This window comes from Nicotiana attenuata, chromosome 1 (assembly GCF_001879085.1).
Source record: "Nicotiana attenuata strain UT chromosome 1, NIATTr2, whole genome shotgun sequence".
Taxonomy (NCBI): domain Eukaryota; kingdom Viridiplantae; phylum Streptophyta; class Magnoliopsida; order Solanales; family Solanaceae; genus Nicotiana; species Nicotiana attenuata.
This window is the reverse complement of record NC_031989.1, coordinates 14,965,496-14,971,884: the sequence shown is the minus strand read 5'-3', so window position 1 is coordinate 14,971,884 and position 6,389 is coordinate 14,965,496.

The window sequence follows — 6,389 nt, the reverse complement described above, 5'->3', positions numbered from 1 at the left end:
GGTATATCTGCCACGTCCGCAGACCGATGAGTCCCTCTCTATTCCCTCTTTTAGCTGTAGATCTTCTGTATTTTCCTTTGACTAGACATTCTAGAGTTAGAACCTTATGTAGTATCCTCAGCTTGTGATTTCATGAGATTCCGGGTTTTGGGAGTGATTCAGTTGAAAGTGTGTATTTTGTATATGCCAGACGGCATCTTAACATTTTCGTATGTTTTATCCACAGTTTTTACTAGTTTGATCTTCGTTTTCTCTTTTTCCGCAAATTGTTAGGCTTACCTAGTTTTAGAGACTAGGTGCCGTCACGACAGTTCTCGGAGAGCGAATTTGGATCGTGACAAGTTGGTATCAGAGCTCTCGGTTCATAGAAGTCATGAATCACAAGCCGATTTATTAGAGTCTCGCGGATCGGTACGGAGACGTCTGTGCTTATCTATGAGAGGCTATGTACTGTTAAGAAAATTCCACTTTATTTGATTTCCTTGTCGTGCGAGATTTTTGATATCGAAATTCTAAACTTCTGTCTTCTATTCTCTCACAGATGGTGAGGACACATGCTACCGGAGGTGACCAGACACCTGTTCCCTCTGCAAGAGCCATCAGAGGTCGGGGCCGGATAGAGGCCGAGGACGCGCATGCGGTGCAGCCAGAGCACCTGCGCGAGCTGCTACAGATGAGCCACCAGCAGCTCCAGCCGGAGCCCAAACGCCTGATACTACTACTACTACTCCAGCTCTCCAGGAGACTCTTGCACAATTCATGAGTATGTATACCACTCTAGCTCAGGCAGGGTTGCTTCCCCTTGCTGCAGCCACATCCCAGGCCGGGGGAGGAGCCCAGACTCCCGCTGCCCGCACTCCTGAGCAGCGAGTGCATGTTGAGCAGGTTCCAGAGATTATACCGGCACAGCCTGTAGCCCCAATTTAGCCCGAGGAAAGGGCAGTAGCTTCAGAAGAGGAGCAGAGGAGGCTTGAGAGGTTCAAGAAGTACCAGCGTCCTACATTCAGTGGACTAGCATCAGATGATGCTCTAGGATTTCTAGAGGAGTGCTACCGTATACTCCGTACCATTGGTATAACAGGATCGAGCGGGTTTCTTTCACTACCTTCCAGCTTCGAGGCACCTCCTATCAGTGGTAGCGTACTTATAAGTTAGACAGTCCAGATGAAGCGGCTTCCCTGACTTGGACTAAGTTTTCAGATATGTTCCTGAGAGAGTGTGTTCCTCAGAGCCTCAGGGACGCATGGCGCGCAGAGTTTGAGCGTTTGCGCCAGGGTTCTATGACTGTCTCGGAGTATGCTGTCCATTTCACTAACTTGGCTAGGCATGCACTAGCTTTGGTTTCTACAGTTCGTGAGAGAGTTCACCGGTTTATTGAGGGGCTCATTCCTAGCATCAGGTCTAGCATGGCTCGGGAGTTAGAATTGGATATTCCTTATCAGCAGGTGGTGAGCATTGCTAGGAGAGTAGAGGGTATGCATGCTTGGGACAGAGAAGACAGGGAGGCCAAGAGGTCTCGAGAGTCGGGCCATTATTCTGGTGCCCGTGCCCCAGCTGCAGCTCGTCATGGTAGGGGTTATATGAGTCGCCCCGTCCATTCAGCTCTTCCAGCTGCCAGTGGTATTCCAGCTCCTCCTAGACCTCAGGAGTTCTATTATGCACCTCCATCTAGTGCGCCTCCTGCACGAGGTGCTTTCAGTGGTCGGTCACAGCCGCCACGTCCTCCCAGAGCTTGTTTTGAGTGTGGCGACAGACGCCATATGGTGAGGGTTGTCCCAGACTTAGGAGGGGTGCACCTCCATAGACTTCTCAGCCACAGCGTGCCCCCCAGAGCTCCCAGGCTATAGTTACAACACTAGTTGCTACCCCACCTGCCCCGCCAGCTAGATGTGGAGGTCGGGGAGGTAGAGGTCGCCCTAGAGGGGGAGGCCAGGCCAGACACTATGCCCTTCCTGCCCGTACTGAGGCTGTCGCCTCTGATTCTGTCATCACAGGTATTATCCTGGTCTGTCATAGAGATGCATCGATTTTATTCGATCCAGGCTCCACTTATTCTTATGTGTCCTCTTATTTAGCCCCGCATTTGGGCGTATCTCGGGATTCCTTGAGTTCTCCTATTTATGTTTCCACTCCTGTTGGAGATTCTCTTGTTGTGGACCGCGTTTATCGGTCATGTTTGATTGCTCTTAGTGGTTTTGAAACCAGAGCAGATTTATTATTGCTCAGCATGGTAGACTTTGATGTTATCTTGGGCATGTACTGGTTGTCGCCTCATTATGTTATTCTTGATTGTCATGCAAAAATCGTGACGCTGGCTATGCCAGGTGTACCGCGAGTAGAGTGGAGGGTTACCTTAGATCATACTTCCAGTAGAGTTATTTCATTTCTTAAGGCTCAGCGAATGGTTGAGAAGGGGTGTGACACGTATCTAGCTTATGTGAGAGATATCAGTATTGATACCCCTACAGTTGATTCAGTCCCAGTAGTACGGGATTTCCCTGATGTGTTTCCAATTGATCTTTCGGGTATGCCACCCGACAAAGATATTGATTTAAGCATTGATCTGTTGCCGGGCACTCAGCCCATTTCTATTCCTCCGTACGGTATGGCTCCTCCTGAGTTGTAGAACTTGAAGGAGCAGTTACAGGAATTGCTTGATAAGGGTTTTATTCGGCCCAGTGTATCACCTTGGGGTGCTCCTGTCTTGTTTGTGAAGAAGAAGGATGGTTCTATGTGTATGTGCATTGATTATCGCCAGTTGAACAAAGATACAGAAGAACCGTTATCCTTTGCTTCGTATTAATGACCTGTTTGATCAGTTACAGGGTGCTCGTGTGTTTTTTAAGATTGACTTGCGTTCAGGCTATCATCAGTTGAAGATTCGGGAGCCAGATATACCAAAGACTGCTTTCAGGACTCGGTATGGTCATTACGAGTTCCTTGTTATGTCATTTGGGCTGACCAATGCCCCCCCAACCTTCATGCATTTGATGCACAGTGTATTCCGGCCATATCTTGACTCGTTCGTCATTGTCTTTATTGATGACATTCTGGTATACTCACGGAGTTCGGAAGATCATGAGCAGCACTTGAGGACAGTGCTTCAGACCTTGAGAGAGAAGAAATTATATGCAAAGTTCTCGAAATATGAGTTTTGGTTGGATTCTGTGGCATTCTTGGGTCACGCGGTATCGAGTGAGGGGATAATGGTGGATCCGAAGAAAGTGGAAGCAGTGCAAAGTTGGCCCAGACCATCCTCAGCTACAGAGATCCGTAGTTTTCTTGGCTTGGCGGGTTATTATAGTCGATTTGTTGAGGGATTTTTATCCATTGCGGCACCTACGACCAGGCTAACCCAGAAGGGTGCTCCATTTCAGCGGACGGAAGAGTGTGAGGAGAGCTTCCAGAAGCTCAAGACAACTTTAACTACGGCCCCAATTTTGATATTGCCTACAGGTTCGGGGTGTTATACTGTCTATTGTGATGCCTCAAGGATTGGCCTTGGGGCGGTGTTGATGCAGGATGGTAGGGTGATTGCCTATGCGTCCAGACAACTGAAGGTGCATGAGAAGAATTACCATGTCCATGATCTCGAGTTAGGTGCTATTGTTCACGCCTTGAAGATCTAGCATTATTATTTGTACGGTGTGCCCTGTGAGATTTATACTGATCACCGGAGTTTACAACATCTGTTCAAGCAGAAGGATCTTAATTTGCACCAGACGAGGTGGTTAGAGCTGCTGAAGGACTATGATATTACTATCTTATATCACCCAGGCAAGGCCAATGTGGTGGCCGATGCTTTGAGTCGCCGGGCGGAGAGTTTGGGGAGTTTGGCTTACCTACCAGCAGCGGAGAGGCCTATGGCGATGGATGTTCAGGCCTTAGCCAACCAGTTTGTGAGATTGGACCTTTCGGAGCACAGTCGGGTCCTTGCTTGTGTGGTCTCTCGGTCTTCCTTGTTTGATCATATCCGGGAGTGTCAGTTTGATGACCCACATTTGCTTGTCCTCAAGGACAAGGTTCTGCGAGGTGATGCCAAAGATGTGACCATTGATGATGACGGGGTATTGAGGATGCAGGGTCGGATTTGTGTACCAAATGTTGATGGGCTTCGGGAGTTGATTCTATAGGAGGCCCATAGTTTGCGGTATTCCATCCATCCGGGTGCCGCGAAGATGTACAAGGATTTTAGGCAGCACTATTGTGGAGGCAGATGAAGAAGGATATAGTTGGGTTCGTAGCTCGGTGCCTCAATTGTCAGCAGGTAAAGTATGAGCACCAGAGACCGAGTGGGTTACTTCAGCAGATAGAGATTCTGGAGTGGAAGTGGGAGCGGATTACCATGGACTTCATAGTTGGACTCCCACGGACTCTGAGAAAGTTCGATGCCATTTGGGTGATCGTGGATCGGCTGACCAAGTCCGCACATTTCATTTTTGTGTGTACTACATATTTTTCGGAGAGGTTGGTAGAGATTTATATCCGGGAGGTTGTTCGTCTGCATGGTATCATCATTTCAGATAGAGGTACTCAGTTCACATCACGGTTTTGGAGGGTCGTACAGCATGAGTTGGGCACTCGGGTGGAGTTAAGCACAGCTTTTCACCCTCAGACGGACGAACAGTCCGAGCACTATTCAGATTCTTGAGGATATGCTCCGTGCGTGTGTGATGGAGTTTGGAGGTTCTTGGGATCAGTTCTTATCACTGGCGGAGTTTGCCTACAACAACAGTTATCAGTCCAGCATTCAGATGGCACCGTATGAGGCCTTGTATGGTAGGCGGTGTAGATCCCCGGTGGGTTGGTTTGAGCCGGGTAAGGCTAGATTATTGGGCACAGACTTGGTTCAAGATGATTTGGAGAAAGTTAAGGTGATTCAGGATAGACTCCGTACAGTCCAGTCCAGACAGAAGAGTTACACGGACCGGAAGGTTCGTGATGTTTCCTATATGGTTGGAGAGCGGGTTTTTCTTCGGGTTTCGCCTATGATGGGCGTTATGAGATTTGGGAAGAAGGGGAAGTTGAGTCTGAGGTTTATTGGTTCTTTTGAGATATTGCGACGTGTTGGGGAGGTTGCTTATGAGCTTGCCGTACCTCCCAGCTTGGCAGAAGTTCATCTGGTATTTTATGTTTCGATGCTTCGGAAGTATCACGGTGATCCGTCGCACGTGTTAGATTTCAGTTCAGTCCAGTTGGACAAGGATCTATCTTACATTGAGGAGCCAGTGGCGATATTGGACAGGCAGGTTTAGAAGCTGAGGTCAAAGAACATTGCATTAGTGAAGGTTCAGTGGCGGGGTCAGCCAGTCGAGGAGGCAACTTGGGAGACCGAGCAGGATATGCGCAGTCGTTACCCTTATCTTTTCACCACTTCAGGTATGTCTCTATGCTCGTTCGAGGACGAACGAATGTTTTAAGAGGGGGAGGATGTAACGACCCGGACGGTCATTTTAATAATTAACGCCCCGATCCCCTATTAACTGCATTCCCCGTGTTTGTTTCTGCTATGGTGAGTTGTCAGGAGGATTCGTTTCGAGTTTCGGAGTGTTTTGGGACACTTAGTCCCTAAATGAGAGCTTAAGCTTTAGAATTTGGGTCGTAGTCGGAGCAGTGTGAAACAGCATCAGAATGTAATTCCGTCAATTTCGTTAGCTACGTTGGGTGATTTCGGGCTAAGGGGCATGTTAGAATTGTGTTTTGGAGGTCTGTAGCTTATTTAGGCTTGAAATGCCGAAAGTTGAATTTTTGAAGTTTCCGGTTCGATAGTGTAATTTTGATATCGGGGTCGGAATCCGATTCCGAGAGTAGGAATATCTCCGTAGTGTTGAATGAGACGTGTGTGCAAAATTTCAGGTCATTCGGATGAGGTTTGATAGACTTTTTTATCGAAAGCAGAATTTGGAAGTTTTGGAATCCTTAGGCTTGGATTGGAGGGTGATTTGCGGATTTAGCGTTGTTTGATATGATTTGAGGGTTGGAATGAGTCTGTATAATGTTTTAGGACTGGTTGGTATGCTTGGTTGAGGTCCTAGGGACCTCGGGTGAGTTCCGGATGCTTAACGGAAGAGATTTTGGACTTAGGCAAAATCTGCAGATTTGCTGCTTCTGGTATTTTCGCACTTGCGGTGAGGAGCCGGCTGGTGCGTGCCGCAGATGCGGAGGAGTAAGACGCGGGTGCGATTTTGGCTGTAACACCCCGCACATTCGGATTAGGTATGAATGAGTTAAAGGAGTAGTAAGGTTATATTTTGGACATATGAAGTCCTATCGGGATGATTATGGGTGAAAATAGTTGTTTCAAAACCAAGATGGGAAGTGAGGTGCATAAGATTTGACAAAATCGACTAAGTTTGCAGAAGGTCTGTCTTCCAACAGGTTTTAGTGCA